Raw genomic sequence first — 27238 nt, forward strand, 5'->3', positions numbered from 1 at the left:
CACTCCTACACGACATGCAGGGGAGGACAAAAATATCACCAAATATTCACATAAAACAGTGTAAATAAACTGCTCTTTAACGTTACATATAATAATATCCCTCATTTGTTCATTGCCATTATCTAATCCATGTAGGAAATCCAATTTTTTAATCGTCCCTGCCGATTTGACAAATAATTAATCGTCCCTTTATTACTCGAAGAGTGGTTAGCCCATTTCTGTCCTCTATACACCGCTGACAAAGCGCCCTGCGCAAGCTCAGAAGCCGGATTTCAAAGCCAGTAGGAAAATTACCTCAGCCTACGAAGAGCAAGTTACAAATACGGTGGTTTTCCACTAAGTTTCTAACCTTCGCCTGAGTCTGTCTGACTACATGTTACCAGCTTCTGTTGCTGCTAAAACACATACAGCACCGACAGCTGTTTGGTATGACATAACATGCTGCATGATAACTACCAGTCAAACAAGGACTGAGAGCCAGTGCTTGCTTTATTAATTTCTGCAAATTAACTAGAAACAGGAAGATTAGAATTTTTAAAAACATAGGTCAAATTAGTAATCCAGTAAATATTAAATATCCGCTATTACGTATTTTCCTAACTGTTACCTAATACTCACAAACATGCAATTTTTATGCCCCATACTGGTTATCAAGTCCACTGCTGAAAACAGTTAAAGGTAAATTACAAATTCTGAACTTAGATAAACTCTTTAACTTTACTTGGAAATTAGAAATACGTGCTTTTTAGTAGTGTCTTTTAAGTTACTGTTAATTGTATGGTGAATAAACTGTGCCGAGTCGGCCTAAAAGAAAAGAGGAGCTGCTTTGGTGTGAGCAGCCAGTAGCTCACCTCACATATTAATGTTTGCTTGCTAATGCTAACTGAATTAGCTAGTAGTTGCCACATAGACTGTTAATAGATACAGTTCTACTGGATGCATGTAGACTCAACATGTTGTTGACTTTTCACAAGTCAAAATGTTTTTGATTTCACAAAATCAAAAACATTGAGCAATAAGCATAGTTGGCACTAAATAATGACCTTGGTGAAATATACATATCAAGTAAGTTTTAAATCTGTTTCTAGTTCATGTTTATAGCATTGTGAGATTAATTCAAACAGGCGCCAAATATAAGGAGAAACAAAACAAATTAAAATCACTTTTGCATGGTTTCGGAAATTGTCAGTAGCAGTGTGAATAGGATGGAAATAAATTGCAACAGAGATTACAATGTGGAAGATTGTACGTTTGCATAATATACCTAAAGATTATGTATCCACATTAGCAACAGGATAGTCAACAATGCTTGCCCTCTCCAAAGGTTCTAGCTAACTAAGTCCACACATCTTCATAAACTCCTTTAAAGTCTCTTTACACTATCTTTGTTGAATTTGTGGTAATCCCCTTTCCCAAATAGTGGCAAGTACACCCTTTTTGATCATAAGGGCCTTTTCTGCTGCAGTGATAGAGCTTTAGTTTATTTGATCACTGGGCTTGTTTAACTAGCCTGTTTAACTGCTATTTGCAATGTGAAGCAAACCTCCTATGGTGAGGTAAGTACAGTTACAGATAATAATATGGAAGCTTAACCATGAATTAGGGAATGCTGGAGATATGCAAACATACATTTAAGAGGCCTGTAATAATTACATTACCGCACACACACATATACCGAAACACCCACCCACCAGGAAGGATAGTATGGATTTCCATGATTATTAGTTCAAGAATCATCTCTAGGGCTCCTTTTGTTCATATTTTAAGATTCTAAAAGTGCTTGGTATTTTTATATTAACAATGAATGGCAATATGTTGTGGGAAAGGGGTCTCTGAAAGCGAAACAGAGTATTAATGCTGTGTTCAGACCAAACATTAGTGAAGTTTTACCCCTCATTATATGTGCATGCACAGTTGATAGAGTGTTTCCGGAACACTTGCAGCTCAAAAATATTAGCCCAACATAGACATGGAGAACTACTTCCTTCCAGTATAGTTCCAATAGCTGGAGTTAAGTAACAGTTTTGATTCATTCAAATATTCACAGTCTCTCTTTTTTTGTTTCTGTCTCAATATAAAGCAAATGTGATATCAGGGAGAACCACAGAAATCCCAAAAGAGGAGGGAAAGAAGACACAAAGGAGAAGAATAGAGAGACCATATGCAGAAAACAGGACAGAAGACTTCCTTTTTTATGTCAGTCAGTCAGTATCTGCACAGATTTTGTATGACTTACTTAGCTATGTGTTGTGAGAAAACAACACTTTCTTTCGGTCTGATCACACCATTAGGCTATCACGTAATAGGGCTTTATAGCAGAACCTAAAGGGACATATTCCTTGACCAGTATCATCTGATGCTGACCGACTGCCCAAAGTCCTTTCACTGAAAAAAATGCTTACATCACATATTTTTCTTAGAACTTTGTCTCCATTTTTTGTTTATAATTTTATTAACACCATGATGGGTGACCATTATTATGATCCAGACCCCCATCATCCCCACAGTAATCTCTGCCAGGAATGACAGCTGCTTTGTCTGGCCCAGTGTCCTACTTGACGAGGCAAGCAACTCCCATCTACTATCACTGACCCAGTCATCTATCCTTCCATAAACTTGTCTGTCTCATCTGTCCATCATAAGAGAGGTAGAAATGAAGGAGGACGAAGGGACCTTGTGTGAACTGAGGGAATTGAATGGATTCTCTTTATTGCAGTACGCACATATAGATCATTAATGTGTGTGTGTGCGTGTGTGTGGGTGGTTGTGTTACAGATGACTTATGCTGGATACACACAGCACAGTGTTCTTCTCTGTACTGTGTGTGTGTTTACAGCCTGCCAGATGGATCACTATTAATGATACAGGAACTAAAACTGCCTCTCGCCAAACAAAGGAGAAACGAAGAGGGACAGAGGACGGGCAGACAGCACAGGAAGGAAGGACGATGATGGGAGATGTGTGCTGATGGTTCCACTGTCCCCAACCATCAGCATGCGGCTCCCCATTTAATTTCCCAACCACCGATCGCAGGGGCACCAAGTGGCCTATTTGCATAGCGTATACATAATCATGTATTAAACATACCCCTCCGACGGCTCCATATACATAAAACATACACAGTTATGTTTTCAGGCACTTGTTCAAGCACATTTGCAATCAGATGCAAAAATGAAAACAAATTCCCAAAGTAATAGAAAACATTTTTAATCTTGGCTGACAATGTAAAAACCCATTAATGGCTGATGATTGAAAGAATTACTGATTTTCAAAAGCTTACTTTAACCTTTAGTTTTGCAGTATTTTCGATTGTTTTCACTATTATCTTGTTAAAAAGACGAAAAATAAAAATGAAGGAAAGACTGATATGTCAGACAATATCATATCTTCATTCTTAAGTGTTAACATGAATAGAAAGCTGCAATGGTTTACTCTTAAATCACTCTGTGTCAGGCACACAAAAGAAAAGCACAGAGCAAAGGATGTGCATCTGCAACAGTCCTGATTTGTTTGATCCTGTGTTATTGAATCTGTGGACTTCCCTTGTCTCTTTTCCCTGTGATTTAGTTTAGCTGTCTCTTGTTCTCCCCAGCTGTGAGAGTGAGAAACAGATGCCACTACCAATGGGATAGTACTCATGAAAACACAACAAAATATCAACGCTGGACAGTCAGACTCCAACATTACTTTGGCAAAGCACACGATTCAATATTAATTTTAGTGACCTCTGATTGACGTAACTGAGTGTGTCATGATCCTGGGTTTACACCCACCGTTTGGCTCAGTTTTCAGTTCGATAATTTTCAGTTCGACATTGTTGTAGTTTTCAGTTTGGATATACCGTTACTTAGGTTATGTTCTGATTTTGGTCTTTTGATTTTGATCTTGTTAGTTATTTAGTTTTTCCTGTCCTCCTATATTTCCATGCCTAGCCTGTGTTTCTGTGTTACCTCCTGTGTTTAGTCAGTTCTGTGTGGTTTACTTTTGCCTGTTAAGCTCATGTGTGTTGTGTCTGTGAAGGTTCTCAGTCATCCAGGTCGTTGTAGTCTAAGGAGCTTTTCTTGAAGGTGAAACATCTTCAAGAAACTTAAAGAAGTCCAGACGCTTTTCTTTCGAAGCTCTTTGGCTTCATGTGTCTTAGTTTCAGTCTTATCATATTCAGTTTTGCTTCCCCTGTCTCGTCTGTCTGTGATTATGTCCAGCTGTGCTCCCCAGATGGTGGAGGACGGTGGTGGATTTGAACTGTGTTTTCTTCTGCTCGCTTGTGCTGTAAATGTGCAATTTTCAGTCTTGTGTTTTACAGATTTAATTGGTCTTCTGTGTGAGATTGTGTGTGTACCAATTTAGAAAGAGACAGAACAGTATTGTATATCTCCCTGACAGGTTTCTCTGTGTCAGAGTGTCACTACTGTACAATCTATCACAGATTGAGCACATGGTTAGACCTTTTTTCTTTTAAAGGAAAAGGTAGCAACGTGCACATTGGCTGTCAAGATAGAAACTGTAGCAGCAACCTGAGACAAAGATGGATGAGATCTAATCTGCCAGGTTTCAGTGCAAAGCAACTGAAGCAGGAAATAAAGAAATTAGGAGACAAGATAGGAGGGAAAGATTGGGGCGTTTGTCCATGTGCCTAAATTTTTTTGTTGGGATTTAGGCTTTGTCACATGTAGTTTATTAATGTGTGTGTGTGTGTCTGACAATTTGCTGACTACTTGCTCTATTTCTGTGCTTATTATGGCTATTGGTGCTTTCACATTTTGCCTGACACTGTAATAACTAGAGTGGAGAGCACAATTTAACTGTAGACATGAATAGATTGCTAAACATAGATGTTGGCTGAGTGGGGTCTGTGAGAGCACACACACTTTTACACAAACACACACACACACGGTGGTTGTGTAATATGGCACGACACTTTTGTATATATTATGCATAAGCCCTTTTTGAGGGCGCAGGGAAGACGCACACAGTGTGTCATCCCCCACATCATTGCAACAACTATCATTAGAATGCACAATGTGACTAAGCAGTAATCCTTTTGTTCCCTTACTCTTTCAACACTGGGTTTTCTGAAAATATGGCAAAATTTACAATACAGCTGTAAAATCTCTTGCCAAACACATCACATTTACAGACAGTGCTGTCCACACAGCATGAGTTTGGGAATGATCTTAAACTTTAAAAAGCTAAACATAATAACAAACATTATTGTATACATTGAGTTGTTAGTTTTATAAGTTCAAGTGTCATTCTATTAGTAATTTAAGTAAAATTCTGACATTAATTGAGTCAAGTCCAGCTCTAATCCTGGTAGATCAGCTGATCTCATCGGCAGCCCACATAAGCTGACGGCTCAGCTGATATCCTCTGTATACATTTGGCAAATCATGTAAGATGCTCATACAGTTTTTTTTTTTTTGCTGTACATCTGAAAACTGATTTGTAACCCATCTCCATCACCGGTCCCAAAAGGAAAGATCCTTTTGTGTCCGGCTTTTTTGTTTCATATCTGTTGTCATTGATGCCTGGTGTTATGTACTGGGTCTTACAGATGTTCTAATTATCTTCCATTTTCCATGTATGGATATAGAAGGCTGAAGATGTCAGAAGAAGAACAAATCTATGCCACCAAATATAAATGTCTGCAGATGTAAATAGCATTCTTCTTTTGAATATAGTGTCCTGGCTCAAGTACATAATGAATTCTTGACTTATGGCTCAAAAAAGTGTTGCCTGTGACCCCAATGACCTTAACCTTTGACCACCAGCTGCCAAAATATTGTCATCTTCTTATCATCTTTACATTCATGTGCAAATTTGCACCAGATGTGATGAAATTCCCTCTAGATGTTCCTAAGATATCCCATTTACAAAAATGGAAAGGCTGTAAGATCACAGTGTTGTTCACCTTTGGCTACAATAAACATTTGTACCAAATTTTAAAAAAAGGTCATTAAAATGTGTTCAGAATATAATATCCCTGTATAATGTCCCTGTATGTGGATATCAGGCCCTTGTAAAGTGAAATTTAGTATTTTGGTCTAGACAACCCAAAATGTGATGTTCACATATGTGGATGCCAGGTCCTAAGATGTTAAAGAATCTACCTTATTATATTAAAAAAATTCACTTTCTAAAACTTTAATATCTATGTGAATTTTCAGCCAAAATAATTCAGCTGCTTTTTAATGGCAAAAAGTCCAGTTCTATACATTTCTATAATCTTATAATGTTTAAATTCAGGCTCTATTATGAGAAAGATTCTTTTTCAGCAAACCAGGTCAACCAAAAGAAAAAAACTTTCAGAAAAAGTCCTGTTAAGTCTAGAATGCATTACCAGTTAACACACGAGAACTCATTTTAGAAACATTTATGCAGTTCCCAGTTGAGAAAAGCAGATTCCCAGATAAGTTATGTATCTAGAACAAAAGAAGTTCAGGAGACCACTGCTAAGTACATTTCTTCTAAGTGAACAAGCATCTCCAGGGGTAAGACCAAGCTTAAACACCATTGACTAGACACCGTGCTGTAGTTAACATCACAGATACTGGTTTGATCAGGGCTTTGAAGGATCTTGCACATTGGATTTACATCGACTGTCTTGGTCTTAGTAAGCTGTGTGCTGTGAGTCATGTGAGCTCCAACTCAAGCTTGGTCTCCCTGTTCCAGACTTTCCAGCTCATTTATTTCCTGTCTGATTCACCAATGAACCAGTGAAGTCATTACTATTTAGAGAGGATTGACTCCCTTTGCCGGCATCAACTGAGCCTGTATCGCAAAATCAAAGCATTGCTCCACCTGTGTGAACTCAGTTTGTTGCACACTGCATCAGTCAAGCAGAAGTAGTGTAATTAGCCTGATTTTCATCAGTTATTGACAACACCCTGCTGAGACCATGTGTCCATCACTTAAAGCAAAAAACACTGAAAAAAGTATTCAGGTGCCAAATGATGTCAGAGAAGTCTGAAGGATTATGACTATAATATGGGGGAAAAAAGTTTGTTTCAGTGCAGTTTTTTAAAAAGTGTGCACCTTGTTAGAGCCGGTAACCCCACTTTAACATAGTTCAGGAGTATTATTAGCTGAGATGAAACCTGGCACACCTATAGATTTTTGTATGAATGCTGAAATTATGATTTATGAATAAATCACCCACAATAAAATAATTATTGTGGGTGATTTTAACATCCATGTAGATGCTAAAAATGACAGCCTCAACATGGCATTTAATCTGTTATTAGACTCAATTGGCTTCTCTCAAAATGTAAAAGAACCCACCCACCACTTTAATCACACTCTAGATCTTGTTTTAACATATGGCATAGAAACTGAACATTTAACAGTGTTTCCTGAAAACCCTCTGCTGTCTGATCATTTCCTGATAACATTTACATTTACAATAATTGATTACACAGCAGTGGAGAGTAGACTTTATCAAAGTAGATGTCTTTCTGAAAGTGCTGTAACTAAGTTTAAGAATATAATCCACCCACTGTTATCATCTTCAATGCCCTGTACCAACATAGAGCAGAGCAGCTATCTGAACGCTACTCCAACAGAGGTCGATTATCTTGTTAATAATTTTACCTCCTCACTACGTACGACTCTGGATACTGTAGCTCCTGTGAAAACTAAAGCCTCAAATCCAAAGTCCCTGACTTCGTGGTATAATTCTCAAACACGTAGCCTAAAGCAGATAACTCGTAAGCTGGAGAGGAAATGGCGTGTCACAAATTTAGAGGATCATCATTTAGCCTGGAGAAATAGTTTGCTGCTTTATAAGAAAGCCCTCCGCAAAGCCAGGACATCTTACTATTCGTCACTGATTGAAGAAAATAAGAACAACCCCAGGTTTCTCTTCAGCACTGTAGCTAGGCTGACAAAAAGTCAGAGCTCTACTGAGCCAACCATCCCTTTAACGTTAACTAGTAATGACTTCATGAACTTCTTCACAAATAAAATTTTTATCATTAGAGAAAAAATTACCAATAATCATCCCACAGATGTAATATTATCTACAGCTACTCTTAGTACCATTGATGTTAAGTTAGACTCTTTTTCTCCAATTGATCTTTCTGAGTTAACTTCAATAATTAATTCCTCCAAACCATCAACGTGTCTTTTAGACCCCATTCCTACAAAACTGCTCAAAGAAGTCCTGCCATTAATTAATGCTTCAATCTTAAATATGATCAACCTATCTCTAATAATCGGCTATGTACCACAGGCCTTCAAGGTGGCTGTAGTTAAACCTTTACTCAAAAAGCCATCTCTAGACCCAGCTGTCTTAGCTAATTATAGGCCAATCTCCAACCTTCCTTTCATATCAAAAATCCTTGAAAGAGTAGTTGTCAAACAGCTAACTGATCATCTGCAGAGGAATGGCTTATTTGAAGCGTTTCAGTCAGGTTTCAGAGCTCAGCACAGCACAGAAACAGCTTTAGTGAAGGTTACAAATGATCTTCTTATGGCCTCTGACAGTGGACTCATCTCTGTGCTTGTCCTGCTAGACCTCAGTGCTGCGTTCGATACTGTTGACCATAATATCCTATTAGAGCGATTAGAACATGCTGTAGGTATTACAGGTACTGCACTGCAGTGGTTTGTATCATATCTATCTAATAGACTCCAATTTGTACATGTAAATGGAGAGTCCTCTTCAGACACTAAGGTCAATTATGGTGTTCCACAGGGTTCAGTGCTAGGACCAATTCTATTTACATTATACATGCTTCCCCTAGGCAACATCATTAGAAGACATAGCATAAATTTTCACTGCTATGCAGATGACACGCAGCTCTATCTATCCATGAAGCCAGGTAACACACACCAATTAGTTAAACTGCAGGAATGTCTTAAAGACATAAAGACCTGGATGGCCGCTAACTTTCTGCTTCTTAATTCAGATAAAACTGAGGTTATTGTACTCGGCCCTGAAAATCTTAGAAATATGGTATCTAAGCAGATTCTTACTCTGGATGGCATTACCTTGGCCTCCAGTAACACTGTGAGAAACCTTGGAGTCATTTTTGACCAGGACATGTCCTTCAACGCACATATTAAACAAATATGTAAGACTGCTTTCTTCCATTTGCGCAACATCTCTAAAATTAGAAATATCCTGTCTCAGAGTGATGCTGAAAAACTAGTTCATGCATTTATTACTTCCACGCTGGACTACTGTAATTCTTTATTATCAGGCTGTCCTAAAAACTCGCTGAAAAGCCTTCAGCTAATCCAAAATGCTGCAGCAAGAGTACTGACAGGGACTAGAAAGAGAGAGCATATTTCTCCTGTTTTGGCTTCCCTTCATTGGCTTCCTGTTAAATCCAGAATTGAATTCAAAATCCTGCTCCTCACATACAAGGTCTTAAATAATCAGGCCCCATCTTATCTTAATGACCTTGTAGTACCATATCACCCTATTAGAGCACTTCGCTCTTGCACTGCAGGCCTACTTGTTGTTCCTAGAGTATTTAAAAGTAGAATGGGAGGCAGAGCCTTCAGTTTTCAGGCCCCTCTTCTGTGGAACCAACTTCCAGTTTGGATTCGGGAGACAGACACTATCTCTACTTTCAAGATTAGGCTTAAAACTTTCCTTTTTGCTAAAGCATATAGTTAGGGCTGGACCAGGTGACCCTGAATCCTCCCTTAGTTATGCTGCAATAGACATAGGCTGCCGGGGATTCCCATGATGCATTGAGTTTTTCCCTTCCAGTCACCTTTCTCACTCACTATGTGCTAATAGACCTCTCTGCATCGAATCATATCTGTTATTAATCTCTGTCTCTCTTCCACAGCATGTCTTTCATCCTGTTTTCCTTCTTTCACCCCAACCGGTCGCAGCAGATGGCCCCGCCCCTCCCTGAGCCTGGTTCTGCCGGAGGTTTCTTCCTGTTAAAAGGGAGTTTTTCCTTCCCACTGTCGCCAAAGTGCTTGCTCATAGGGGGTCATATGATTGTTGGGTTTTTCTCTGTATTTATTATTGTGCTATCTACTGTACAATATAAAGCGCCTTGAGGCGACTTTTGTTGTGATTTGGCGCTATATAAATAAAATTGAATTGAATTGAAATTTGCTGTAGAGCCCAGAATCGTCCTTTTATTAGTTTATTGTTTGTGGCCATTAGAGGAACTGCAGTTTTTAACATGTCTAAGGTGGCTTAAGTCTTAAACCCTTGGTAACTCTGAAATTATGTCATTCGTTCCAATCCGTTGAAATCTTTAGCTTGTTATCCAAGCAGGGTTGAGTAACAGGCTCTGGCTACAAATCATAACTCTGCTTTTATTTTGCCTACAGAGAATAAATCCTCCATAGTAGTTAAACTGGAGCTAATCAGGAGAATGAATATTAGAATATTTAGAATATTAGGATAGACACAATAGAGTGAAGGTAACAGGACTATAGAAACACTAGAAATGAATAATTGCCAATTCCATCACAGGCTAGATATATATTGATATTAATATTTGTTCATTTGAAATTGTATTTGTGCAGTCATTACATATTCAGCAGAATAGGGCTGTGTGTAAGCTAAATAAAAAACGATGAAATCAGTTTAGCATAAAGTTGTGTGATGTATTTAAATAAGCATGGTGCACTGATAGAATTTCTGGAATATTCACAGGGGAAATTAAGGGCGGGAAGCAAAAGTAGTGGGATCGCGTAAACAAAAGACTGGAAATGATAAATGCCATATGAGCACAGATGATGATACCTGATTATTTTCTCAACTTAAGTGGCTAAAATTATATTAACACCTATCCAAGGATTTTAAAAGTGGTGTTGAATAATTACAGGTTCATAATATCATGGGGGAGCAGTTGATTTGGAAATTTAAGAAGCCTTTCTGACTGAACATCATGTTGATTTGCTTGGCTTAAATTCAATAAATAAAACACATTTATAACAAAAGCCATAAGGCTGTAACCACATACATAAAAATAACCAAGTTTAGAAAGACGATTGTCACCCTCTGGTGTCGGTTTGCATGTTTAAAGAATACATGAAGGGTGCTATTTTAGTAAAAATGGAGATGACGGTACAATTCTCTTCTTGCTTGGTACCTATTTTTTGTGTAACCAGCCAAGAGAAATAGTTTTAGATCAGGAAGAAAAGGGAAGGTAAGACAAAGATGGCAGACACGCACACTAATACGCACTTTTTGACTGAACTAAACCCAAATCTTTCCACCCTTCTCCCTCCCTTGTTCCTTTTTCAGATTGCTATATCATGCTGGCATACAAGGCTGAAACTCTCCACTAGCATCTGCGTCTTTTTCCCTCTCTCCCTGTATGGCGCTCTGTTCATCTGTCGATCTGGCTCTTTGTCTTTTCACTTCCTTTGCGATGGGCGGTCAGACAGAAAGGCAGACCGTCTGATAGAGGAGAGCAAAAAGTGAAAGAAGCAGCATCTTTTAGGGTAGTCAGACAGAGCCAAGCAGATGAGGTCTGACTCGGCAACGGGTGATGTCATCCCACAGTGTAAATGTCCCCATGGTCCTGATCCCATGATGCAACACTCTGGTGACAGTGTGAAACAGGTTGCATCTGCTCCTGTAGGCTGCATCCAAAACTGCTGAGCTACCTTTCTTACTCGTTTCTCAGTCTTATTCTCATTTTTCAATATTTTGTTAGTTTTTGCTTTGCAGCTCATTTTCTTACTCCTAAATATTTGTCATCATTCCTTTTCTTCAAGCATATGCCCCGCCCCCTCCCGTGCCCACACACACCGTCACAGCCCCCCTCTCCCTTCTATATTTGCTCTCTACCCACACAGACCCCCTTCTTCTTGTCCTCTCCCCACTCTCCATTGGTTGTCAAGGCAGCAGGGCACCATGGCTCAGCATTATTCATGCCGTAGTCAGACAGGTCTGCCGACAGACAGACTTACAGCAGGACAGGCAGGTAGACAGCTAAGCAGAGAGTCAAGCAGGCAGGCTGCCTGACCATCAAGTGGTCCAGCAGAGGCAGGCAGACCTCGCTATAAAGATACCAGTCAGTTCAAGAAGCACCTGATGATTTAGAAAAGCATCATAACCAAATCATGACTAAAGTTACCTAAATACACTCCCAACACAGAAATTAACCTCAGCTGCTAAAATATATTTTCCACTTTATCCATTCATCAAGTTTCTTAACCCTTTAAAGCCTCAACCATGAAATAATTTGCAGAAATTTTTTTAAATTGGAATGCCTGTTGAACCTTTTGGCAAACCCCCCCACATAATCAAATATTAATTTGCATTTCTGAATTTTAATTTGTATCATATTTTTTTCAGTTTATTGCTTAAAAATGTATTGTGCAATTTCTTTAAGTTTTTGGGAAGGAAAAATGCACTCATGATGTAGGTCTCAAAAACTCAACCCTCTAAGCCAGGTCATCACAAAGAGCAGACATGAATTTACATTCAGGAATGGAATGAGCATCAGCCACCTCCCAAACATGGATGTTATCAAGTTGCATGCCAGTTTCAATTCTATATGAAGACTGTGTCATAATTACAACATCTGTTGGGGTCTTTTCTCAGCAGTGCACAGAGAGTAATTTTCATGTAGTTTATTTTAACTTCTCTCTATTACAGCCATACATTTTATTTTGCAATACCCATAAAACTGCAGCTATTTAAGTGAATGTGCTGTCTTAGACTTTAGTAGGTACCTGTGGCCACACACAGCAGAAAAAAAACAACAGCGATTACACATTCGACACAACAGTATCTTCATTAACACACCAATGGCTCAGTATCTTCTGTGAAGTAATGTTTGGATCTCTTCTACACATCACAAAGATGAGCTGTTAGACAAAGATTCCAGGTTTACATGGTAGAATAGTTTGTAATAACAAAGTTCTCCTCTGGATAGATCCTGCGCTCCACCTGAGTCTAAGTCATTTGGACCTCACACACTTCCCATCAAATTTTAATAGACAAGTTCATCCTTATAGATATTTACTTGGGGTCCTTAATTCCAAGGTAAGAATGATTCAAATAAATGCCACACCCTACCTAAATGTTGTTGACCATGACTATCCTTTAATTACCACTTTGTACCAATCTTGTGATGGCTACTTCTGCTTCCGTAGCAACATGAAATGTCACAAAGCTCAAACGACCTCAAAGTGGTTTCTTTAACATGACTGAGTTCACTGTAGTCAAATAGCCTTCATAGTCACCAGAACTCAAACCAACAGAGCAGTCCTCGACGAGATTACAGCAGAGAGCAAATACTCCTTATCGGAGTTCTAAAACAGTCACAAGGACAACCTCCCATCTTTCGGTGCTACACCCAGACCTCTTCTGTGACTCTCACACCCATCTGTCTCTACCTCATTTGTGTATGGCTCTTGCTATAGCACTTGCTTTGCATGCAGAACAGATAAGACATATCCTTTGCAGAGACCCTTTAAAAACCAGTGTATGACAGAAGTAGCACAGTTAAATAGTGTTGCTGCTGAGGTCTCATAAACTGGAGGTGTAAAAGCAAAATAGCAGGTCATTTGAACTGACAGTGAGAGAATCACCAGCAGTGACCCCCTGGGGCACTGAAAAGATGTTTGTGTGTACGCTGGGGTAATGAGGGGAAATCTGTGTCAGGTGTACAAACAGATTCACCCAGACAGCCGAAAGGGACGGGCAGCTTCTTTGTTTGCCACACTCTGCCTGCTGCTGGAGACAAAGGTGGAGGATCATAAAGCACACATGCACATTTACAGCATTTCCCTGACACCCACAGATTACATTAAACTAAATGAAACACGTTAGAGCGAGCCAAGCTGACCCACGCTGCCTGACATGAGAAGAATTCCAACACCCACTGGTCAGAAATGAAGGATTTGCTGTGAACGGGGGAAGGAATAAGAAGAAGACTTGAAGAGGAGCATGTGGGGGCAAACATTAAGGCCCTGCAGTGGATTCAGTGACAATGCCAACAAGCTCAGAGCTGGAAGTGCTGATCAGTGGGTGTTGAAGATCATTAACAGGCACTATGAGTGTGAATATCAACAGTGCAGATACTCTAAGAAAAGCAGAAAACATTTGTACTGTGTCCCGAATCTATTATACGTTTCATACTTTAGTGATTTTGCACTAGTGTATGTGTAAAACTTAACGTTGAGACATGCACCGGGGAATGCAAACATTTCCCCCACCTTTACTGTGAGAAGCACTGTTCAATTCACAAGTTCTCTGCTTTACAATGTATATAAACAGTTTGTAGTTGTTTGCACTGAATATAAAACAACAGGTAGCAACAGGCTAATAATTCATAATTCATCTATAATACTCTACCTGGGAAAAAATGTAACGTGCCATGCAGAGGCTAACCTCAATGGGTAACAGAGCCTCTAAATATCACAATGACAGCAAAGGCTAAGATAAAATGGCAGCAAGGCAGCCATTCCTCCCTCAACATTAACCACAAATTTTCCAACTTCTGCTGCACTGATTAAAAGTCTTAAATGAAACTCTTGTTTTTCATGTTTTCAAACCGCCTCACATCATGACATCACTACTTCACATAAAAGGATCATAGCATTCTTGTTAGAGCAACCTTCAGCCAGTTGTGTGCATATTAATGGTAAATGCACTGGTTCGAAGAAGCTTGAAAAGCTTGGAAAGAAGGAAATTCCAATGAAAATTTGAGCACCATAAAAAAGCTAAGCAATTTTTACTTAATCGCAATTTGAGACTGCATGGAGGAGCATACCTGCCTGTCCAGTAGCCACTTAAGCGTTAGCAGGAGTTGCAACAGTAGCTAGTGATAACAAATTTGTACAGGGCACAATGTAAAACAACATTCAAGTTGTATTAATTTTGTATTAACGAATTTTGTGTTCCCATAAAAAAAGATTGTTCCATTAAGACTCACCATAAAAACTATACTTACAGCTATATTATCACTACTTGTTATGTTAGAGTATTACAGTCTTTGAACATGTTATTAATGACCTGTATGTCTCACTGATCTGGGCTTATAGGCCTTGAAGTTGAGTTCTGAAAAACATCATTTCTGGATTATTTTGACTATAAGAAATAATCAGCTGAAACATAGTATAGTGTTTACCAAAGATTAGTTTGGTTCAATGTTGCCATGAACATTTCCTTTTTAAAAATTTTTTTACAGACACACAAAGTGCCTATTGTGTTCTCGGTCACTTTGACCAGGAATATAATATAATTCTGTACGGAAGAAATGATCCCAAAACTACACTTGCTTCTAACATCTCCTGACAAAGAGTGTAAGAAATGAAGAAATCCGTCTGTTGAGACGGACAGAAGATACTATTTTCAGAACCACAAAGTTTGCTTGGTTTTTTTCAAGAATATTCGCCAATAGTTTTTGGTCTTGTGGTCATCCTTATCACATTTTCAGCTGAAAACCTAACTTGAGTCTCAGGTGGGGATAAGTTCCCATTCTTTGAATGTGACAGCAGGCTCAGCGTGGCCATCCTCTTCATCTCTGGATCCATCCTCATCAGTCATTTCTTGGTCTGGATTATATTCCTCGCAGTCTTCAGCTACTGATTCTTTCTCTTCTAATCCATCCTCACTGTCACTTTCCTGGCCTCTCTGCTCCTCACTAATGTGGTGATCAAATGGATTCAAGAGCCTCATTTAGGGTATATTGTTCTGCCATGATGCAGCCACACAGTGCAAGTGAGCAAGGCCTCAAAAAAGCATTATACACTAAGGCTACGAGAAAAATTCAATGCTATTGAAACAATGTTGCAACTGTATATGAGAACTGCCAATACAGGAGTTGTTCTCATTGAAGACAGCATCTAGTGGGCATAGACTCCCGTAGTGGTTGCCAGGGAACCCAAGGTGTCTGTCTATATGTGTGCATGTACACATATGTCCATCTGACCAATGGGGATGTACCTGAATTCAGTTATTTACACTAATTGTTATCTCCTCCATTCATCTAACGAGCCGTCATTTTTGACCGGGAACACTAAGAGCGTACAAATATTCAATAAAACCCACAACATTTTAATTTTTTTGTGTGTTGAAATATTTTTTGTAGACAAAGTCATGTAGTCTTAGGTCAGTCTGATCATATTAATTACATTTTTCAGAGATAAAACTTTTAAATCAGTGAAATTTGACTGGAACACAACATGAGGGTTAATTCTGACTTGTCCACTGTCAGCATATGTGTGAGTGTGTGTTTTTGGCCATGTTGCCTTCTTATCTGATTATTGTGATTTTCTCTTCATTACTGTATTCACTTGTAATATAAAGCGCACTATATGAATAAAACTGAATTGAACTGAGTCATAGAGAACTGAGATTCCGTGTGACAATAAATTAGGATGTATGTTTTCAGCTATAATGGTGTCAAAATAATCTATGCTCACTTAGTAGTTTTCTGAGCTTCATCTGAGGCGTTGTTAACACATAAAATATGGATTTGAGTAAAAAATACCTCAAATGAAATTAAGAGAAATGTTTTAACAGCATTAAGTTAAAATACTCCTCTTAAGTTACAGATGTTTGCAAGATATTACACAATGCCAGTAAAATAGTCAGACCACCTGGACCACAATAGTCATTTTCCTTCCTTAGTCATTTATCATTAGCAAAATGCTTCTGAGACCTCCATGCCTTTACATGTACATGCACTATATTGCCAAAAGTATTCTGCCTTCACACACCAGAATAGGTGTTCCATTGGGCTGAGCTCAGGACTCTCTGCAGTCTAGTCAAATTCTTCCACATCACACTTGCTCATCCACGTCTTTATGGACCTTTCTTTGTGCGCTGGTGTGCAGTCATGTTGGAATAGGAAGGAGCCATCCACCAACTGTTTCCACAAAGTTGGGAGCATTACTTTTTCCAAAATGTCTTGGTATGCTGAAGCATTAAGACTTCCTTTCATTAAAACTAAGTGGTGAGCCCAACTCATGAAAAACAACCCCACACCACAATCCCCCTCCACCAGACTTTACACTTAGAACAATGCAGTCACACAAGTACCATTCTGCCAACTGCCAAACCCAGACTGGTTGATTGTGGAATATTAAGTAGCAAGGAAATTTCATGACTGGATTTTTTATACCGGCGGTGTACATCCTATCACAGTACTGGTGAAATTCACTGAGTTCCTGAGAGACTCAGTTTTAGACAAGTGTTTGTAGAAGCAGTGTGCATGCCTAGGTGCTTCATTTTATACACCAGTGGCCATGAAAGTGATTGGAATGTTTGAATTTGGTGATTTGGATGGGTGAGTGAATACTTTTGGCAATATAGTGTAGATTCGGAAACCTCATCCCCAGGTTGACTTAAAAAGTTTACTTTTGCATGACTGCTTAGGTTGATTGCTGATGTTAGGTTAAGTGAAGCCAGATAAGGAAATTGTATCCTGGGTGGTGCATGAAGGAAGGTAATTTGCACCTCAGCTTACCTGGTTTTTTACCCTGGTTCAACAGAGACAGAGAAGAGTTCATCATGGGACGACAGCAGAGGTAATCAAGGTGAGCTTGTTAACTTAGTTCGGTTTAATGGACATTTAATAGGCTATCTTGTCCATTAAGCCATGAACACCAAACACAAACAAATTCACAAACACAGTGAGTTGGATAAGGAACTGGAGGCAGGATGGTTAATGAGAGCTCCTTCAGTGAGCATTTAAGTCTAATGGGATTTTAAGTGTCTTCTCACTCTGTCTGATTAAGACCTTTTGGTAAAGATCTCTTTTTTTCTGCAGGGTCTTCTGTGCCTTTCAATTTATTTTACAAAAACAAAATACAATTGGTAATACACCTCAAAAATGGTAAGAGATTTGTAAATGAATACAATAACACATGTATTGGTTAAAGGACACTGACAACAGCCACACATTTAGCATCAATATCATGTTCTTTTTCTTCTTTATTTTGTCCATATTAGGATGTTGAAGGGATAAGACAAGGCAAGTTTCTCAGCCAGGAGAAGGAGGTTTCATGTCCCTTTTGTGATATTTGCAAAGCCAATGAAAAAGAAACAGTTTTATTTTCTTGCTGCTTATGTTTAGGCATCAAAACATAAAATACTATTATAGTCTGGATTAAACTATTAGTCACCTGCAGCATTATTTTTGTTAATTGAAAAATGAAGTCTACCCCAGTGTGTTTAAATGTGACCACCAAAGAGTGTCTTTGTGTGTACATATTTGACAATTAGTTAGTGACAGATCCATCTCTAAACAGTGCATGATGCACAGGTCCCAAAGGACACTCTGAGAATGACAGGCTGTGTGATCACATAGTTTGATCAGCAGGGCAGTTCTCATTTACATATTAAACTCAGCATTGAGTGGTAATGGGTAATGCCTTGTCTTGACTTTAACTTAGTTACTACTTTTATTATATACGTTACTGTAAAGGTAAAAACCTCCTGATTACCCCATTTAATATGACCTTATAGTACCATATCACCCTATTAGAGGACTTCGCTCTTGCACTGCAGGCTTACTTGCTGTTCCTAGAGTATTTAAAAGTAGAATGGGAGGCAGAGCCTTCAGTTTTCAGGGCCCTCTTCTGTGGAACCAGCTTCCAGTTTGGATTCGGGAGACAGACACTATCTCTACTTTTAAGATTAGGCTTAAAACTTTCCTTTTTGCTAAAGCATATAGTTAGGGCTGGATCAGGTGACCCTTGTGCTGCAATAGACGTAGGCTGCCGGGGGATTCCCATGATGCATTGAGTTTTTCCTTTCCAGTCACCTTTCTCACTCACTATGTGTTAATAGACCTCTCTGCATCGAATCATACCTGTTATTAATCTCTGTCTCTCTTCCACAGCATGTCTTTATCCTGTCTTCCTTCTCTCACCCCAACCGGTCGCAGCAGATGGCCGCCCCTCCCTGAGCCTGGTTCTGCTGGAGGTTTCTTCCTGTTAAAAGGGAGCTTTTCCTTCCCACTTTCGCCAAAGTGCTTGCTCATAGGGGGTCATATGATTGCTGGGGTTCTCTCTGTATCTATTATTGTACGATCTACTGTGCAATATAAAGCGCCTTGAGGCGACTGTTGTTGTGATTTGGCGCTATATAAATAAAATTGAATTGAATTGAATTGAATTGAATTAATAATAATCAGGATTTTTGTTACGGCAGCAGCAAGAAGGTGAGTTTGATTCCACCACCTGGCCAAGGCCTGGTGGTGAAGTTTGGATGTTCTCCCCGTGTTTGTGTGGGCTCTCTCCAGGCATTCCAGCTTCCTTCTACAGTCCAAAGACATGCAATAGTAGGGGGTAGGTTAACTGGTGTAAATTGCCCATAGTCAGCCTGATTGGCCACCTGTCCAGGGTGTACCCTGCCTCTTGCCCTATGGTAGCTGGGATATGCCCCAGCCCTCCGCGACCCTGACAGAAGAGAATGGATGGAGGATTTTCTTACCCCTAAAAATCAGTCTAAGGTAAAGGTTTTTGCTCTTGGAAATAAAACAGCTTTTGCTTTCCAAAGTTTACAGCCAATTTTCAATTAATAATGATGCTCCAACTGTGCACAAGGAGACCTGGTTTTCAGTGGAACACTGCATATTGCAGCTTAGCTGGAAAACAAATTTTATTTATATATGGAGTAAACACCAGGTGGTCTAATTTCATTGTTTTGCATTAGACCCTTATCATGCATTTGAAATCAGTTTAACTCCACCAGAGAAATCTAATTACCACAAGAATGCTATGAAAAGCACCTTGTTTAATATGATGTTGGACAGCATAAAGCCTTGAACCTGTATTAAAAAATGCTAACATAATATAACTTTTGATAAACTTTAAATTTGTTTACTATAAAATATACATCTCTCTTTAGGGCCCCTTTTTAAATTATCAGTTGAATGAAAACACTGCACAACTTTGCAGATAAACCCGTGTTTGCAGATTAACTTCAGTGACCTAGAAACCAGTTTCTATATGTGTGTATCTCGCACATACAGGGAAGACACATTTTATCTTTCTACACTACGGCCTAGCTGTTACCGGAGTCTCATTATTTATTGTGACCCCAAAACAAGTCTAAATATCAATAAGGAGACAAAGCAGACACAGAACTATGCATAAATTAACTAATAAATGTATAAATTAGTATAGTTTAACATTTATATTATAACAGCAAAAATATGTTAAACATTTTGTTAAAAAAAAAATCAAAACATTTTTTAAAAAATAACTATAAATATTTTATGACAAAAGCAAATTTAACTAACAGTGGCTTAAAAATTGAGCCAACTAATCACTAATGTTAACAAAGTATGCATGTATGTGTGGTATGTATGTTAGGCTGCTGTTTTATCTCAAGAAATTCAACAGGCAATCTGCCCTAAGGTTATTGCAGAGGGCCTGGGATCAAATCTACTCTGGCCCATTTGCTGTCTGTCCTTTCCCTCAGCTTTCTCTTCAACTGCCCTCTCGTAAGAAAGGTTAAAAAACAAACAAAAAACAGTACCAAAATTGGTAGTCAAGTCACCTGTACACTAAAGTGCTATGGAGGTTATACAATATAACAGTCATTAATACAACAATAAATATACACTAAGAATCATAAAATGAAGTAAATAACTCTATTTGCGTAACAAAAGCCAGACCATGTTGCTGAACTAAAACTGAAAGCAAGTGAGAAAGGTTTTTAACAATGTTTTAAAATGACTGAGAGACTGGGGAACCTTTACGTAAAAAAGTAAGTAGTTCCAAAGATTAGGAACTGCCAGTGAAAAGGCTCTATCGCCTTTGCTTTCAAGACTAAACGTAGGATTATTCCAGAGCAGTTAGTGCTCAGGTAGAAATACGAGGTTGCAAAAGTTCAGTTGATGACAGCAAACCATTAAGACAATTAAAAACAACCTGTAGTTGTTGCATGATGTGTCACTAGCTTCCCAATATGCACAACTGGACTTCTTCAATGGCAAACTAAGATGGAAATGGCATACATGTTAGCATATATGTTATTTCAAACTGTAGCAACCTCCCATTGTTGCACTCGCACAAGTGCATCAATGGGAACAATGGGAAAATACCCAGAAAAAACAGAAAACTTCTGAAGTCAAATAAAAGCCTTCAAGGGGGTGAGGTGCTGCTTGTGTTGCATTCGGAGGTAAACTTCTCTTTTATTCTCATTCATTCCTGCACAAAATGAACAAAACGTGTTGTTCTCTCACTTGGTCACTTTTAGTGTTTGTGTGCTGATGCTTAAAGTGGTGCTTTAGGCTCTCATCTGTGAGCAGATTGTGCAATAAGATTAAAGAGGTCAGCTGTAACATGTAATAATCAGGCTTTGCCACGCTGTGTGTCTGTGTGTCTACTGGATGGGAGGTAATTGTGGTGGTTGGGACACAAATATGCAGATTATAATTTCCTCCATGGGATTTTCTTTTTCTTTATTACGTATTTGCAATTCTTTCCCCCCATAACTGTAGTTTAGCCTTTAATTTGTTACATTAATTTCTAGTTCAGGTGGTTATTTTGCCTACCAGTGATTTCTAAATTGGTCTTAGGTCATATCATAATGAAATAGGTTATAAATTCCAAAGCAGTTTCTTCTCTGCTTTCACAGGTTCCAGCTAAATGAGTTGGCACCTGTGCAGGATTTTTGCTCTTTGCCTTAACCTGTTACAAAGTGTGATATGCATTCATCCCACCAAAGACCTGCCTTAAAGCTCCAAATGTGTAAATGTTGACTCACGTGATGGACAACTCTTTACGTGTGTGTGTGTGTGTCATATTAGGTTGAGCAGTTGTTTCCTGCTCAAACCCAGTTGACAACACCACTGGACCACTGACTGGCCACAGGCCGGATTCAACACTGTTTGTTTGAAGAAGCAAAGAGGAGACCATATTTCAGCTTTTGTGTTTAAAAGATTGTAGCCTTGAATGTAAGTGAATGTATGTATGTAGGTGTGAGTGTTTATACAGAATACAGATATCCCCAAAATGATGGATTAGTAGCTGAGATTTGGAGCACTGAAGGAAATGTAGCATTAAAGCTCTGCCCACCAACTGTCAATTGGTGGGACATGCATGGTACAAAAATGTGACATGTATATGGCTTATTGAGGCATCTGTGTATTCAGAAGAACAGTCCCTTTAGTATAAAAATAACCTTGAAAAATCATGGAAGCTCTCAAACATACTTAAAATCAACCTTGTATGTATTTGCACAATGATAAAATGGCTGTAATTTGACCTCTATACATTAGCACAGTGGATTTTATATGAAATAATCAAAAAGTGGTTAGTATAGACTTTAATTCAAGGTTTTTACCAGGTCAGTTACAACAACTTTTATATACACAGTCACTCATTTTCAGAGGCTCAAAAGTAATGATGGAACAGGACTGACCTGGCCATGAAACCTGGTCGCGGAAATCTTTCCTTGGTCCACAAAAACCTGTTCACAACATCTAACCAAGTCAAGGACACTTTCAAGTAGGCCAAAGTCTATAATAAACTTACACCTTTGTGAATGGATATGCAAATAATTTAGAAGATTTGCAACTGGTTACACTGAAGAATGGGAATGCCAGATTAGATGTTACCAGAACCATCTAATTGCCCTTTTCCACTAGTGCCTACTTGGCTTGGCTTGACTCAACTTTTTAGGGGTTTCCAGGTAGTAGTAACTGATACCAGGTACAATTTTAGTACTAAACTGGCGTTCCAGATGATCTGAGGCGATCCAAAAATGTGACATCATCAGACTGCATTCAAGCGACTGGCTAATCAGTGGTGTCACTTGACATGAGAGCGTCTCCTTCACAAAAATCAAAACCACCAGTTTTGAAACCTAGCAACAACTCACAATACAAATTGTTATGGGAGTTACTGTTAGGTAATTATTTTTCCCAAGGTGCACCGCTATACTTGATGTTAGAGTTCTCCCATCTACTAAATCCCACTTTAACCCCTGAGAATAACATGAAAAGAATGACTCAGACCATGGACTGAGCAGGGAACTGTTTCAGGTGATTGGAAGTCTTTTTGCAACCATAGGTATTGCTCTCTGGTGGCCTATAGAAGCATGCAGGTTAAATGGACTCTATTGCTTCACTTTTTAGCTCTTAAAGGTACATCCATCTTTTACACTGTCTTTAGTTATATTTAGTAAAACCTGAAACTAGTGAATGATCAGATCAAAGAAACTGAGGGCTATTTTCCCAGTGAATCCTATGCAACTGGACATTTTTTGTAGCCAAAGGTTTTTTAATGTAATTAAAAGTCTGAATCCATCTAGCTGTCTAAACTCCTCAACACATCTCAGCCCAGTCACCCATGAAGAAAACTTATTTCAGCTGCTTCTATATGCAGCCTAGTTCTTTAGGTCACCAAAAGACTTTGTGACTGTAGTTGAGGGTTGGAATTTATTGAAGTGATTTGATCATGATTCCATAGCCATTAACCTGCCTCCCTGGGTGGGAGGCTGCTGACTTCAACTGAGGATATTATCAAGTGATGGAAGGAAAAACTGGAATACCTCCATAATTTTACAGAGTGTCTTCTGTAGAGGAAGCAGAGTCTGCGGATGAGGGGGACGATCTGCCCATCAGGGGTGAGGTCACTGTGATTAGGTAAGGGTAACAGTAAGAAAGCTTTGAGAGCTTAAATTGATTAGATAGGGACTATATAAATAGCAGTCCATTTACCATTACCAGTGTTATTATCAATAACTTAATTGTGGACATCATGAAAAACAATATACAAATGAAGCTAAATAACCAATTGTGGTGGTGTGAGGATAATTAATGACAAAGAGAAGGAGGGGTAATAAAGAACAATGGGAACCCCTGAGCATATGCAACATCAGGTGACAGAGGAAATAGAACAAAAGAAATATAGAGAATGAGGCAAAGCGTTAGCTAAGGGGGAGTTGGGGGTCTGTCTGAGGGAGGGGGAACTGACTAAGAAGAGATGGATGAGGAAAATGGTAAAGGCTCAGGCATTAATAATTAAGAGATTGACTCAAACACACAAGCACACAGGGCATTATTCTTTATCTGTGTCATTGCTTACCAACTATCACCCACACACCCCACACACCCCTGTGCTGCTCTGACTATATTGGGCTTATCGCCTGGACACAGAGCACCATTCATCACCACAATATCATCATTATTTACATCCAGATGGAGAGGGTCTACCGGGTGTGTAAGAGTGTGTGTTGCAGGCAGCATGGGGGAGTGAGGTGACAATGGCGTTAGGGGGATTAGGGATGGATGGTGAGGCCACAGATTTATGTCTGTCTGTGTCTTGACCTTGTGCCCTCTTTGTCCATGGGAAGCCTCCTAAAGTCTCTGTGTGGAGGGATTGGGGGTGTATAGGGGTGAGCACCACTATTAACAATAGGCTGGTGACAGAGAGTGGTCTGAAGATTCACACTGAAGCTTTACTGGAGAGTGAGGTGAGGTTTTTAAGGTTGGCTGTGGGGCAGGCTGGGATGTACAAAGAAAATGAAGGATTGGTACTTAGCATTTTTAATGAAGGATATGACCTCTTAAATATAAGAACCCAAGCAGACCATAGAAAATTGATTTTTCAAACAAGTGCTTAATATTGTAAAATGACCTTTTTAAATACTAAGTAGATTTAGATGACAACTAAAACAGAGCTGCTGAACTGGCTATTTTATTTACAAATGATTCAAAATACAGCTTATCTGACTCATATTGTGAAAGTATTTTCTTTCTGTACATCAATTTAAATTGTCTAATGGTTATGGTGCAGTGTAAAGCCTTCCAAAGTTTCACTCCATAATTGGAAAGGCACCTTGGTTTTAAAGCATTGTAATCATTTTCCTGTCTCTTATAGCAAATAACTTGTCAATTTAGTTGATAATAGATAATTTTTCACAATTTTTTTTTTATATAATTAGTAAATCTGTTCAATGGTTTGCTGTGAGTCTCATAGCTGTCAAGCACGAGTCAGTCTAACTTCTTAAGTTGTGTTTTTTTGTATTTCTAAGTCCAAGTGAAGTAAAAATATACATAGAGCAGAATATTATTTAGAGAACGTGCATATTACGGTTTAATTTTGAAATGGCCTTTTGTAATGCCTCTGATGCATTGATTGACATGTGAAAACAGAAATAACTACAACTTCTCTAAGGCCAGATATTGTCCTGTGGTCCACCTCAGCCAAAGCAGTGATCATAGCAAATTCATGGAAAAAAACAAGTCTTTGAGAGATAAAGAAGTACAGAGAACTTGCTGTAACATGTGCTGAAGCAGGGTGGAAGGCACACATCTATCCTGTTGAAGTCAGATGGATGGACTTTGTTAGAGAATCCACGCCACAGCTACCGAAACCTCTCAGAGTCCCTGGGTCCGAGCAAAAAAACACACTCAAGGATCACTCAAGAAAGGGCGCTTTTGGCTGTGATTTACAGAATTACATTTCCATTATTTGATCACTTGAGGCCCAGGTTAATAATGATCACCTGTTGGCCAACAGGGTGCCAGCGGAAACGATGCTACTCTTGGCCAAAGACAATGGAGGAAGAAAAGGGGAAGGCAAGTTAAGGGGCAGCAAGAAAGAAGGAAAAGCAGGAGTTTATAGGTGACAGCAAGGACTTTAGATGTAGAAACTGTGACTGATAAAGCAAGTAATACTAGTTAAATATTTTTTTATATGCATTTATTAAGATGTGAAGATAAAAAGGTAAAATAATCACAAAACAGTCAAATATTAGTCATTGTGAATGTTGTATTTCACGCAATACCACAAACACCTCAGGTTTTTACTTTAACAGCATGTTGTAAACATGAGGCGAATAACTGAAGCTTTAATTCTGTGTAGATTCCTGAATGTCTTTGTGTTACTTAAATAAGATTGATCCATACGTTATTTTTAAATGCTCTTTTACGCTGACTTTTGTTTTTCATCAGAGACAAATTCATAATATCCTTGTAAACTATTCAGTGTGGGGAATTTTTTTACCTGTTGTAACAGATGCTATAATTAATATTAGTGTTGAAAAAGATTTATGCATGCTATATAACTTTAGTTAAGTAGCAGCAGTAGCCAGTAGCAGTGGTAGCCTGTGAATCTAAAGGAGTATAAATTCCAAAAATGTATTTTTTTGAAGGTCTGTCGTGTCTTTTCTGTGTTTCTGTGCAATGTGTTTTGGTTTCTGTCTGCATATCTGTGAAGACTGATATGCACACTTGGCTCCTCTGATGGACACGTCTATTGTCAGTATAACAGCCTCTGTAATTTCCGTCAGTGCATCCTTCTGCACTCTCCCAGGGAGACACTGTGGAGGTCAATAATGTAAATCTGAATACTCCACTCTACAAGGGCACAAACACATTCAGAGCTCAGTGGGCTGCAATTCGATTACTGAGATTAGACTTTGCAATCCTGCCTAAAAAAACAAAGGCAGGTTTGATTTTGGTGGGCCAAAGGAGGAATGTAAGCGGGAATGCTGTGTAACAGAGACCCTGCAGAGACCAAGAGGAGCAAATGCATTCAAAAAACAAAGGGCCAAATCCAGTCAAAAAGCAAACTCCAATGAAATTCAAGCATGTGTCTTTCATTTGTTTTAGAATATTTAATATATTTAACATTTGATTGATATTTTATTTGTCTGTAAAATAGTTTTGATCAGCCAGCCACACAGCATCTTTAATAGGACTTTTAATAGGATTATTGTCTAATTGTCTGTTGCATGGTGAGTTTATTTGTATTGGCCTCTGCACGGTCCAAAAAAACTGTGGTTAACCCTACTGTACCACCTCATAGAAAGGTTTTGGGATTCAATCCACTTGGGGGAGCTTCAGAGGAACTCTTAAACCCAAGTGTATTTTCACTTTCAGCCATATCAACAAAAGTGATATCTTTTTTTCTGAATGTTTTTCAACAAAGTGAGAAGATGGCTTTTCACCTTTTATCAAGATTTTAATGTTGTTTTTTGTTGGGTTGCGACTTTCCTTTTTCTTAATCGTAACCTTAACCTTTTACCTTGTGACCACATTAACCTTTTTTTGGGGTCTCTGATTGCCTTGGGAGAGTCTTGGGTGAACAATTAAAACAAAATAAAATTATATATTCTGATCGGTTGGGGTTAAGAAGTAGAAAGTGTTCCCTTTCAGTGGTGCTATTGTGCACTGACGTTAGTATTACTTTTAAGCTTTTCCACTGGTGCTTGCTGAAATAATGGAAATTCTATAAAGATAGATGATGGACATCATGGTGGGAGCTGCATGGTGGGTCACTGGTGACCTGGTGGATGTTAAGTGCTTAATTGCCTGACACAGGTTGGAAAACA

General features: G+C 38.8%; 1 protein-coding gene across 4 annotated transcripts in view; it reads right to left on the reverse strand.

Moving 5' to 3' along the window:
• Positions 1-27238, reverse strand: part of pik3r3b (phosphoinositide-3-kinase, regulatory subunit 3b (gamma)) — a 181292-nt gene that overhangs the window by 24244 nt on the left and 129810 nt on the right. The window lies entirely within an intron of this gene.

The sequence above is a fragment of the Oreochromis niloticus genome, linkage group LG17 (genome assembly GCF_001858045.2).
Source record: "Oreochromis niloticus isolate F11D_XX linkage group LG17, O_niloticus_UMD_NMBU, whole genome shotgun sequence".
Classification (NCBI taxonomy): Eukaryota; Metazoa; Chordata; class Actinopteri; order Cichliformes; family Cichlidae; genus Oreochromis; species Oreochromis niloticus.